Source organism: Staurois parvus, unplaced genomic scaffold (assembly GCF_062004578.1).
Source record: "Staurois parvus isolate SC_StPar_1 unplaced genomic scaffold, SC_StPar_1.0 ptg000066l, whole genome shotgun sequence".
Taxonomy (NCBI): Eukaryota; Metazoa; Chordata; class Amphibia; order Anura; family Ranidae; genus Staurois; species Staurois parvus.
The window spans coordinates 10,075,133-10,088,982 of NW_028317862.1; the positions used below are offsets into that span (position 1 = coordinate 10,075,133).

A 13,850-nucleotide genomic window follows, 5' to 3' on the forward strand; every position below is an offset into this window, starting at 1 on the left:
TTGTATATTACAGCTGCTAAAATGTCATCACATGTGGCCTTTAGTCATATATATAGGGGGTAAATATTTTCCTTGGCAAAGTTATTAGACAGAATTAAGCAGCTTAAACCCAACACCTTCAGGAAGAAGAAAAATCCTTGGGAGCATTATATGCTGCTTCACTAGCTGCTGGTGCCCATGACAATCTCATGACCACTCTTAGATACTTATACATTGTATACCCATCTTGCCAACACCACCTAACTAGACATACAAAAACAAAGACACCTTTTTTTCGGAATGGAGATAAAAGATTAAAATTCTTGCAATGCTAGCTCAGAATGATAAACTCTTTTGCACTATTCTGATGTTATCAATATAGGAATCTGGCAAGGTCACCATCCGCAGAAGTCATCAGAATTTGCTAATTATATAAAATGTTACATTACTACTATCTTTCATATAAATGGCTCTTTTACTTCCATAGCAATGCCAGACATGGTGGCCATAAAATGGTTGTTGGATCAGGAGTTAAAATGCTCTTGGCAATCCAATCTTTGTCTAATGGAAATCAGTAAGACCAGATGGAATTCCAGTTAAATTCTATAAAAAATATGCAGCCATCTTAGCCCCATCTTCACACCTTATTTCTGAGTTTCATACACAATGCATTTTGCCCTTAACCATGTATGACAAACATAATTCTTATCTACAAACTCCCTAAAGATCCCACTTTATGGGCCTCTTATAGACCTATTGCCCTATTAAATAATACATTCAAAATACTCACCAAGATTCTTTCTAAAGAAGTAAACCAGGCTATTCATAGTGTTATAAACCCAGATCATAAAGCACTTATGTCACATAAGTCAACAGCAATAAAGGGGAAGTAACAGGACTGCCCTTTCTCCCAAGCATTGTAGATCACTGATATAGAACTGGTTTGAGGGCTGGATGACAGGAGGATAGAATAGTCTGGTACACTGATGATCTCCCTCTTTTTCTAAATTACATTTTCTACAAGGAGCATTGCAGTTCTTGACTGAGAGTCAGCTGGGGCAAATATTTGCTATTCCCCATTGATTGAGGGTTAAGGACCTTGCCAACTGAGGCAATCCAGCTCCAGTGGGTTGACTTTCACTACTAGAAAGTAATTGAAAGACTTTCTTGAACTAAATGTATTTCCTATTTTAAATTATGTTAAGACAGAGTTGAGTAGAGTGTGAGCATGTAGCAACCCGTCTCTCATTACTAACCAAAACAGTCTAACCAAAATGAAAAGTTTGCCCAAATTCATTTACTTATTTCATAACTTTCCGGTATGGCTTCTCAGATCCTTCATGCAACAATGAAATAATTCCTTTGGGGTGGCCATAAGCTAAAATATAAGTACTCCATGCCCACCCGACCACTGTCATGTTTGGCTATGCCAAACTTCTGCAAATAGTAGATTTTAGCACAACCAGTAACTGTTCACTGGTGGCTTAACCCCACAGTTGGAAACTTGGCATTGATGTTTGAGGATACTGTTCTTCTGAAGCACTTATACTACTCCTATTCCAAGGCCCCAAGGTGACTCACCCATTACCTCATCAATGCTGACCACAATTAGAGCTTTGATAGTGGGTTAGAGTTAGCGCCCTCAAGCCCAGAATAGTCTCTCCTCTAAAACCCCCTTGCAGAGAAACCCTTGTTTTTTACCACTTCCAAAACATACCTGACCCCAATTGCTGGTGGGTATGGTATAAAAAACAATACCAGATAGTACCCAAAATAAAAGGGTGATGTCTTTTGACACTATAAGAGAAATGTACTGCGTTCCAAACTCTCTTTCAGATATCTGCAGGTTGTCCATGTCTGTGGAAGTTGAATCCTTGTAAGGCCTGTATTATTAGATTCATCTGAACTGGAGAGATTGTTGAGTGCAGAATTCCTCCCAAATCAATATCTTCAATGTAAAGATACAGTATGTTATACAAAAACCTCCTCAGGTTTGCACAATCTTGAACACAAATGGAGATTAGGCAAGTACGGATGGGGAAAATTGGAATGACGTTTGGGATGTGACCTTTAGATCATTATGCAAGACATAGTTTAGTGCAAGTTAAGTTCCTACATGGAAGAAATTTAAGCATATATATTGCCTGGGTTGATAACCAATTCAATACCGTGCAATTTTACAACTTCCTGTCCAGGCCATTTTTCAGGTTTCAGCGCTCTCACACTTTGAATGACAATTGCGCGGTCATACAACACTGTACCCAAACTAAAATTGTATCATTTTCTTCACACAACTAGAGCTTTCTTTTGGTGGTATTTAATCATCACCAGGGTTTTTATTTTTTGCTAAATTAACAAAAAAAGACCAAACATTTTGAAAAAAAAACACGTTTTTCTTTGTTTCTGTTATAAAAGTTTGAAAATAAATAATTGTTCTTCATAAATTTAGGCCGAGATGTATTCTGCTACATGTCTTTGGTGAAAATAACCCAAATTAGGATTTATTTTTTAGTTTGTAGGAAAGTTATAGAGTTCACAAACTATGGTATAGATCTGAATATTGATCAATCCTGAAGTACTGACAGCCAATCTAATTTCTTGAGGTCCAAGAATGTCAGAACAGTACAGATATCCCCCAAATGACCCCTTTTTGCAGAGTAGACAGTCCGACGTATTTCATAACAGGCATGGCGAGTTTTTTGAAGTTGTGTTTTTTTGTCATAATTTTTCAGAAAATGAAAAAATAAAAAAAATATTTTCACTATTTTTTTTTTACATATTGTCACCAGTGCAGTACAGCGTCATCATATAACTGGCATGGTGGTGATCAGGGACACTGACTGGTGACAGTAAGAAAAAAAAAAAAAAAATTTTTATTTTTTTTTTATTTCTTTAATTATTTTAAATTTTTTATTACATTTATTTTCTTTTTTTTAAGATTTTTTTTCATATTTCACTATGTCCAAAGTAGTACAATGTTACCATAGTAACGATGTACTACTTTGGGGAAGTGATTAGTATTTTTTTTTTTTTTTACACAATTTGCTATAAGCAAGCATTTACATGAATGACATCGATTCATTCAGGGTTTTTTTTTTTGTGCTTAGCTGTGATTTGGGCACAGCTAATCACATGACATGTGCATGTGATTAGCTGTGACCATTCACAGCTAGACACTAGTATACAATGGATGGCATGAATGAAGCCATCCATTGTATACAACTGTCATGTGACCTGCTGTGATTGGTCACAGCAGGTCACATGGTACTGGCAACGGGGCCGATACTCAGATCTGTCATTGGCCGTGTCTGAGGTACACGGCCGGTGACAGATCGCGCGGCTGCGCGGCTCTGCAAGCGCGCGAACTGCGCATGTGCAGGAGTACGCCAAATGGCGGCCTCCCAGAAAGCTAGTGCATTTTTCCAGATGCCATACGGCTATTGGCCGGGCATCAAATGGTTAAAGTAGGCACCATCATCCTTCCAAATTCAAGTAATTAGCAAAAAAATTTTAAAAAATTGGTACTTTAAAGGTGCCCAAAAATACAGTACATGTATGATACTGCTAAAATTCCAACAATCTTTCACATTCATAAATGCATTAAAACATGTTGTATTTCGCCTAGCATAGCATTTCTTTATCTATGCAAACATATAGTACATATACATTCTATAACCATGTTTCACAGCATATCATTACTTTTCCCACCCTACTCAATAACATTTGACCTGATTACTAGAAGTTGATAGTAGAAAAGTTCAGAAGAGCTTTGGCAGGGGGAAATGAATAATTTATTACAACACGTCATGGGTCCCATATACCCCACTCAGGTTCTATGAAACTATTTTGTAACCACCAGTAATGGAATCTGGACCGTGGTGTCCACCTAATCACAGCAAACCTCCCCCATGGAGGAGGGCCAACAAATGACCCACACAAGGCCTCAGTGAAAAAGGGGGAAGGAAGGAGGGTAAAACCTTTATGATTATTATTTTAACCCTTCTCTATTAATTCCCAATTAAATATGTACATTCTCAACAGCGGAGGTGCCGCCAGTGCTAGGCAACACCTCACATTGTGTAAGCACAGACCATTGAACAGTACGAATTAACATTCCGACTGATGAATATAGCAGCTCACTATATTAATGGCTAGTGGAGCTAGCTTTTGAGGAAGTCTCATTGGAACACAACACGTCAAGCAGAGTTGGTTTGTGATATTAGCATTCAACTGAGAAGAGTTTTTTGGCAAAGCTTCTGAGGAAGTCCCACTGGGACCCAATGCATTAAGCAGGTTTGGTCAGTAATGTCAGCATGTTTTTTGACAAAGCTTTCAGGTGAAATAAACAGCTGCTGGCAGTGATTGCAATGAGACCAGGTGGTGGTGTGAATACACAAGTGCCATTATGTGCTGTATTACAAGTTCTGTCTATGGGAGTATTAATTTGAGGTCAATAAACTTTGTTTTGTATGGAGAGCATAAGATGGTCCTTTTGTGTCTTTTTGTGGAATTGCTGTATGTGGTGAAAGCTTCATTATCAAGCAGGGAGATGTCTCCCTAAAAGGAGGATTTTGTGAATCAGCTGGCATTCCACAAGGAGAGTGTGACGAAGGACCTAATTATAATATCTATATGATGGCAAGTGTTTATTGACCTTCTATATATTCTGATGGTGAGCCCATTTTTTACACATGTGTGGTGTGCACAGGGTCACACTGAATGAAGAGCACTTTGGCTGAATATTTATGAACAGTTTGATTTCTATGGACACTTTAATGACCTTTTAGGAGCTTATGATCACATATTATTGGTTAACACAAAGTTATGACAGTTTTGGGTGGAGTGCCATTTAAAGTGATTTTATTTCACTAATTTTGAATCAAGAATGTTATAGCAATTTACTTGATGTTAATTTTTTTCAACTGTGATATTTCTTAGTAATTTTTTCACATTTTGATTTTATCCCTATAACAAGTGGAGCACTACACTACATGGTTTTGAATTTAAGGTGGTATTAAATCCAAAACCAAAATTCTAATACAGTATATTGCAGTTTACCATTCCTTAAATGTGGTGACTGCATAAGTTTTCCTTTCTTAGGCTTTATTCTCTGTTTCCACCTGGTGATCTGGCCAGTAACACATCTTCTATATTAGATAGCTTCCACTCTGGATGAAGGAGTAGATGTGTAATCCCAATGTGTCATCTCAGGCCAAGGCAGATTCTGACCTTTGGTAATGCGTCAACATAGATGGCATCATTCTTCTGAAGAGTAAGCACAGATGAAGGCATTGTCATTTGCAATATTGATACCCATGAAAGGCAATAAATACCTGAAAATGTTACACAATCCTTAACATGCATACACTTGACATGACAAACTTTATATTATGCTAGGTTCACCTTAACGTGGAAATGTAGGTAAAAAGTAAACAAATCATTAAATGTCTCATATTTTCTATGGTTATGGATTGTCATCATTTTGTTTATGTTTTTTATAACTTGTATTTTGAGGTACCAGCCTTAAAAAATGACCCACTGATAGCAATGAACCTTGAATCTTCTGTGTGTCTTCTTAGCTAATATTTTTTTATACCTAAAGGCAGAGGATTTCCTACATTTTTGACTCTTTGCCATTGGATACTTTGGCAAACATTCTGTGCTGCTGTTGACTGTGCAACAAGTCAGGGCAAACTATCAAACCAGTATACGAATTCCTGCATAGAAGTATGTCCACTTGCGGCCTAAGCATAATGTTCCATCCGTTTTCACTGAACTGACACAAGTGTCTAGGAATCTGAAATCCCTGAATCTTCAAAACAAAGACTGATGTTGTTGTCAGTAAAAACTGGGTATTAATCACATCACAAAATCTTTTTCAAAAAGATAAGATTAAATATATTTTCAAGAATTTTCATATATAAAGTGAAGATGCTGTTGTTTAAATTTGAACTATGGAATTATAGAAATTGCCATATGACACAAAAGGACTAGATTTTTCTTCCTTAAAAATACCATCTTCTAGTTAATTGTGTACATTATATAATTTTTAGTTTCTGTTAATGAATTAACTGCTCGCTCAGTAACACCCATTACATGGTTTGGAAACAATGCTTTTGTGCGCAGTGGTCACATCCATTCCTGCTGCTATCCTGCAATAGGGTTAATAGAGAGTGACTATATACAAAGCTTTGGAATTCACAAGTAATATGTTTCCCAGAATATTTGGGCATTATTAAATATATCTTTATTAAGGTGGCTACATGTAGGCTAGGCCTAGGAAAAGATTACCCACTTGGGAGAAACCACAACGTCATGTGAAGGATTACACACAGTATTAGTAATGCACTGATGAGAGCAATACAATAGAGCAGCTATAACAGAATGCCCACTTTCACGGAATGTTGTCTAAAAACAAGTACTAGAGGCGTGCTTCCACAGGAAAGCAGTAATATAGTACTATATGATTGGTGACACAGCTCCCTGCTGTATGAGGCTGTCCAATCTTCCTGTGTTGGGTGCAAGAGTGTAATATACACAGCAGGACAGCCCTATTTCTTTCTTTCTCTTCCAGAATCTCTCCCTGCTCTATCAATCCTGATCCTAGCTAGCAGGGCTCTGTACCTTTCCTCACATATGCTCTCAGTTACATCAGGTCCCTCAGCAAGATGGCCACCACAAGAATTCAGCATCCAATCAGACAACTGTCTTCCTCAGTATGAATGTTGGATCCCACATGGGGAGTCGGTTCCACTCTGAGCTCCTCTCCACCTGGTGAAGTGGCACAACACCACATACAGTTGCAAGAAAAAGTATGTGAACCCCTTGGGATTCTGTGGAGTTTTGCATGAATTGGGTATAAAATGTGCTCTGAACGTCATCTAAGTCACAACAATAGAAGAACACAGTCTGCTGAACATAATACTACACAAACATTAGATGTTGCCATGGTTTAATTGCACATAACATGTAAACATTCACAGTGCAGGGAGGAAAAAGTATGTGAGGCCCTAGCTTGATGACTTCTCCCAGAGCTAATCGGAGCCAGGAGTGAGCCAACCTTGACTCCAATCAGTGTGATGATATTGGATGTGTTGCTGACAGCTGTCCTGCCCTTACAAAACACACACCTGTTTTGGGTTTAATGGTTTCAAGAAGCACTGTCTGATGTGAACCATGCCTTGCAGAAAAGAGCTCTCAGAAGACCTACGATCAAGAATGGTTGACTTGCATGAAGCTGGAAAGGGTTACAAAAGTATCTCCAAAAGCCTTGATGTTCATGTGTCCACGGTAAGACAGACTGTCTACAAATGGAGAAAGTTTAGCACTTTGCTACTCTCCCTAGGCGTGGTCGTCCTGTAAAAATGACTGCAAGAGCACAGCGCAGAATGCTGCATGAGGTAAAGAAGAATCCCAGAGTGTCAGCTAAAGACCCACAGAAATCTCTGGCACATGCTAACATTTTTGTTGACACATCTACAATAAGGAAAACATTAAACAAGAATGGAGTACATGGGAGGACACCACGGAGGAAGCCATTGCTGTCCAAAAAGAATATTGCAGCACGTTTGAAGTTTGCAAAAGAGCACCTGAATGTTCCACAGCACTACTGGCAAAATATACTGTGGACAGATGAAACCAAGATTGAGTTGTTTGGGAAGAACACACAACACTATGTGTGGAGAAAAAAAGGCACAGCACACCAACATCAAAACCTCATCCCCACTGTGAAACATGGCGGAGGGAGCATCATGGTTTAGGCTGCTTTGCTGCCTCAGGGCCTGGACGGATTGTTGTCATTGATGGGAAAATGAATTCCAGAGTTTATCAAGACATTTTGCAGGAAAACGTACGACCATCTGTCCGCCAACTGAAGCTCTGCAGAGGATGGGTGATGCAACAGGACAATGACCCAAAGCATACAAGTCATTCAACAAAACAATGGCTGCAACAGCACAGAATACGCCTTCTGGAGTGGCCCAGTCAGAGTCCTGACCTCAACCCGATTGAAATGCTGTGGCATGACCTTAAGAGAGCGATTCACACCAGACATCCCAAGAATATTGCTACACTGAAACAGTTTTGTGAAGAGGAGTGGTCCAAAATGACTCCAGATCGTTGTGCAGGTCTGATCTGCAACTACAGGAAACGTTTGGTTGAGGTTATTGCTGCCAAAGGAGGGTCAACCAGTTATTAAGTCCAAAGGTTCACATACTTTTTCCTCCCTGCACTGTGAATGTTTACATGTTATGTGCAATTAAACCATGGCAACATCTAATGTTTGTGTAGTATTATGTTCAGCAGACTGTGTTGTTCTATTGTTGTGACTTAGATGACGTTCAGAGCACATTTTATGCCCAATTCATGCAAAACTCCACGAAATCCCAAGGGGTTCACATACTTTTTCTTGCAACTGTACATGTTGGAGCAACATGCACCTGCCTACATAAAGATCAGCATGAAATTGTAAAAATCTAAAATTACACATGTAGCTCTTACCCCCGGAAGATCCGCTTAGTATGATAGGTCCTCTGCTCTTTGCCATGACTCTGAGAACTGCTTTGATCCTGCTAACATACCTGGTTGAGAATTAGGATGCTGCAAACACCTAGGTCAGCTCAGGTATTAGAATACTAACCACAGCTGTATTAGCATATAGGCAACAAACACCAGGATATAGGTTGTCAATAAAGTAAGTATATTGTCAAAAGGGGAAATAAATGACAATGCACCAACATTAATGAACAGGTAAAGAACCCATTAGAATGCAGTAAAATAACCAACATGGATATTAGGATCTTATGGCAGTTATCCTCGATCACAGCAATATTAAACTTTATTAACCTGGTACATGCTGTTGCAAACGTGGGCACCAGAGACTGACGCAGTCTGCCATTTTGTTAAGAGTAGCCATGTTATTCCCTCATTCTCCTTCCCCCTCCCTTCCGAAGAGGCACAGTGACAGATGTGTGTGTGTTAAAAGTGTCACAGGCCAGATCCCAGCAGGGAGCCACATGGTGCTGCACTGCCCAAAGAACCTGTGTAATTTCACACCTCGTAAAAAGATAAAGGAGCCTTCCCAGGAGTTCAAGGCATTCCCAAGAAGCCCATACCAGATAACATTTTTAAAAGATCCCTTTTTCCCCTATGTCTCATATCTTGGAATATGAGAGACATACATAAAAGCCGGATATATCATTGAATGGACGATGAGCAGGCGAACAGTTTGATGGGTCACTCGCCTTACCTCGGACCATCAGGGAAGCCAAAACATAGAACTCGTGAACCGTGCAATATATAATTTCATAATTCATATCTAAATAATCCTCAGACTGGTCTGCATAATAATATACTCGCGCGGGGACTGTCGCTTGTGCAGATGGAAAGTTATGGACCAGAATATGAGTTATGAAAGATGTTGTCTCCAGTTTAGGGTTCTGCCTGACAATCCCTCCCTAAACAGGGGATTGGTCTTTTACTTCAGAACCACCCCCTGCTGGGAAACTTTAAAACAGGCTGTCAAGCCTAAGAGTAGGAGTTGAAGACATCTCCCATTTTAACATCAATATACCACCTGGGGAGACCTGTGCCTTTCGCTCTGAAACGTGATCTGCTTACATCCAAGGCTTAATGGCAAGTAACTTAACCCTTTAACTTCTCCCTATTATCTCTTTGCGGTGCTGTGCTGTTTTCTGTATATGTATATATATATATATATATATATATCTTGGTTACATCTTTTTTCTGTAGATATTTTATTGCACCTGTTTGACCCTTTTAGTAATAAATCACTCTTTCTGAAAGTGTTGAACTGTTTCTATAGCTCTTAATTGCAATTTACGAATCCCTGCCTTTGAAGAGACGCTACTGTTTGTTTTAACCCTCTGTATAACAGGCCTGTATTATGACCGGGTTATGCAGTTGATTATATCAACCATTATAGCGTTATAGCTGAATGTCGAGTTTCCTCTTTCTCTGAATAAAAAGGAGGTGGTGGCAGTGTGAATGGTTAATTGCCTAATTAACCTGACCCAGTAACAATCAATCCAGGCTGCTGCCACGTCGATCTGTATCCATTAGCTGGAAAATCGTTGTGCAGGGTGCAGCTGGGTGTGGCATTGTTACGCACGTCACAACGCGGTTTTAGGTCGGCTAGCCCTTCGGTCACGAAGGTCTGGGATCTGACGCCGTGATCGTGGCACCTGCAACATTAATGAAGAACAGCATAAACAGCAAGAAGCTTAAACGGTAATGAAAAGTCTCATAATAACTCTCTGCATATGTAATTAAATGTGCCCCAGAGTGCACTCTGTGTATAGTCTAAGTATAATACATTCTCCTAAAGTACCTCTCAGGTACTTCTGAGAGGTGGTTGTATAGTACCTGGTGCCTAACTTCACTTCAGCTGGCTAACGATGGTGCCCAATGTGTATGGTGGTGCACTTATCTCTTTCTCCATCTCTTTAATACTGCATGCAATGAGTTACTTTCGGGTTGATAGGCAAAGGGTAGTCTCCAGTTGTGTTGGATCGCTAACAGTGGGAAAGCAAGCACAGCTGAATCTGCTCACCAGTACTGGCACATCACGAACCTTGTCTTGGATGCTTGGCATGTGCTGTTCTCGGGAACCCAGCTCCAGTAACTCAGTCCTCACAATCAGGTCCTTTTGGCTCTGCTCCAGCTCTCTGGTCCTTGGTGTCTCTGTCTGGTGTAAGCACAAGCACATTTGCAGGCAGCAGGTCTGCACCACTCCAGCCCCCAGCAGCAAGTGACTCTAAATGGCTCAGTCTCTGTGCACAGCACTAAGGTCTGCATCCTCCAGTTCCCCACACTGGAAGACCCAGACCTATGGCTCCAAGCCTGGGAAAACTCTGCTTTGTCCTCCTCTTGCTGCAGGGTATCCTGGGTAGTCAAGTCCACAGCCCCTCCTCCTTGCAGTACAGCACTTCTCCACAGACAACAATTCACAGGGATTCATGCACCATTACATAATCCATGGTCAGGCCTCACAACATATTCTGTAATGAGGCATCCACCTTACATCCCCCGTCGGTAGTGACGTATTTCTCATGTGCAGCGAGGAGGATCGGGTGAGACGCTCGCTTCATGTGATATGCAGATACCCTTAACGGTTATTTTGGATATTTTGGCATGCTTTCATTTATTTCACGTGAGTGCAATACTTTCTAACCAATAAATGGTCTTTAACTGCCTCCCGCCTGCCATATAGTAAAATGACGGACGCTAGGCGGTTCTCTCATTCTGGGAGGACATCATATGACGTCCTCCCATTCTGGGAGCGCGCAGCGTGGCGATGCGCTGTGTCCCTCGGACATAGCGGATCACCGATCAACAGAAAGAGCTGAAGATGCCAGCTCGGCCATGTGATCAACTGTGTTCCAATCACAGCTGATCACATGTAAACAGGGAAATGCCAGTTATCGGCATTTCTCTCCCCACGAGCTGTGAGGAGAGGAGAGCCGGTAATCGGCATTCCTCGGAGGGGACATCTACACAGATCATCAGGGCACTGATGATCAGTGTGCCCTGATGATCTGTGTAGCCCCAGCAGTGCCACCTATCAGTGCCAGCTCTCAGTGCTCATCCATGCCACCTGCCAGCGCCCATCAGTGCCACATCAATGCCACATATCAGTGCCCATCTGAGCTGCCTTTCAGTGTCACCCATCAGTGCCAGTCAGTGTCACCTATCAATGCCAGTAAGTGCCACCTATCAGTACCAGTCATTGCCGCCTATCAGTGCAAGTCAGTGCAGCCTATCAGTGTGCATACGTGCCGCCTATCAGTGCCCGTCAGTGCTGCCTATCAGTGCCACCTAACAGTGCCAGTCAGTGCCACCTAACAGTGCCAAACAGTGCCGCCTATCAGTGCCAGTCAGTGCCGCCTATCAGTGCCGCCTATCAGTGCCATATATGAGTGCTGCCTTTCAGTGCCCATCAGTGATGCCTGTCAATGCCCATCAGTGCCACCTACCAGTGCCTCCTGATCAGTGCCCATCAGTACCACCTATCAGTGTCCATCAGTGCAGCCTATCAGTGCCCATCAGTGCAGCCTCATTAGCGCACATCAGTGAAAGAGAAAAATCACCTATTTACAACATTTTTAACAAAAATTAAGAAAAAACTTTTTTTTTCAAAATTTTCAGGGGTTTTTGGTTTGTTTAAGAAAAAATAAAAAACCCAAAAGTGATTAAATACCACCAAAAGAAATCTCTATCTGTCACAAAAAAATGATAAAAATTTCATATGGGTACAGTGTTGCATGACCGCGCAATTGTCATTCAAAGTGCAACAGCGCTGAAAGCTGGAAATTGGCCTGGGCAGGAAGGGGGTATAAGTGTCCTGTAGGCTAGTGGTTAATGGATTTACGCTATGAGTTTCCTTTTACATCTTTCCTTGATTGATTGATTGATTGGTGATCTGTACTACGTTGACACTCACCATAAGCGCTATTACCTATCAGGTTTGGATGGGCCACGATATCTGGTGAGTGCTACTGAATTGGGGGAGGTTTTCCTCTGGAGCACGTGGTGATATCTGAGTGCACTTACTCAATTATCTTTATGTTGTTCAGATGGTGATTTTAGTGGATCAATAAGGACTTTGCACTTCATCACAATTTTCATTTTTCAGTTGATTGACTTATGTCAAATGATTTAAATATTTGTGTATATTTACAGTGTTATATTTTGTGTCATATTTTCACTCTGTTAGTGTGTTTATTTATATATATATATATATATATATATATATATATATACGTATATATATTTTATTTTTTAAATTTTTAAATTTTTAAATTTTATTTTTTTTTGCCCTGCTTTTATTCATCATTGTTTCATGAGGTGATTAGTATACTCATATTACCTTTGTATATTTTGATTCTTTTGTATTTTTCGAAAGATTTTCTATATTCAATTTAATGTGTTAATTCGTTATTTTAGGAGATTACTTATGCACTCTGAGTCATTCCTGCTAGTCCAACCCACAAACAGAAATAGAATAAGCTGATTGGACAATATCGACTGGAGTCACGTGCATCCGAAAGAACAAATGGAATTAAATTTATTTCGGATTCATTCGTTATGTTATGATTCAGAGATTCTGATGGATCCACCTCTATCCAAGCCAAACACAATAAGTAGGAATCATCATCTTATTTCAATTTTATGCCATACTGTATTTATTGAAATATGTTTCCATTTCATATATAGTGCATTTTTTATAATAATGAAAAATGTTAATGCAAAATAAAAACGAACTGGATCTGGATCAATTTGGTTCATTCATTATGCTGTTACGTTATTTCAGATGCTTCAAACATTAATATAAGGTCCAGACTATTGCATCATATCATCTGAATGAATATGAATGAATTTGTTGTTTGTTATAACTGATTTCAGATTCATTGAAAATCGTTACTATTGTAATTTGGAAATTCCTATTAGTGGTGTAACTAGAAGCTTCAGGACCCCAGAGCAAGAAACCATGAAGGGCCCCCCTCACCCCTAGCCTGGTGGTGGAATGCTAGGGCCCACTCGCAAGTACAACCTTTGTGACTCTGGTAGTTCTGCTACTGGCATCAGTAGATTTAGATTTTTATTTTATTATAGATATATATATATTTTTTACCATTTTTTAGTCTTGTTGGGGGGCTTTGGTGAAATATCAGGGGTCTAAACAGAACTCTGATGTGCCACCTTTGGAACAGAGAAAGGAGATTGAGGACACAGCGCATCCTCAGCTGCACAGAATGAATGGACAGGAATAGCCCTGTACAGAACTTCCTGTCCATTCATAAACAGAAGCATAATAATCACAGTTTACTGTTTTAGTTATGAATGGACAGAGT

General features: G+C 40.1%; 1 long non-coding RNA gene across 1 annotated transcript in view; it reads left to right on the forward strand.

The window, feature by feature from the left end:
• LOC149469632 (uncharacterized) overlaps positions 1–13,270 on the forward strand; it is a 32,366-nt gene extending 19,096 nt beyond the window's left edge. Inside the window, exon 2 of the long non-coding RNA XR_016311550.1 lies at positions 12,943–13,270. This is a non-coding gene — a long non-coding RNA (uncharacterized LOC149469632). The remainder of the gene's footprint in view (positions 1–12,942) is intronic.
• The last annotated feature ends 580 nt before the right edge of the window (positions 13,271–13,850 follow it).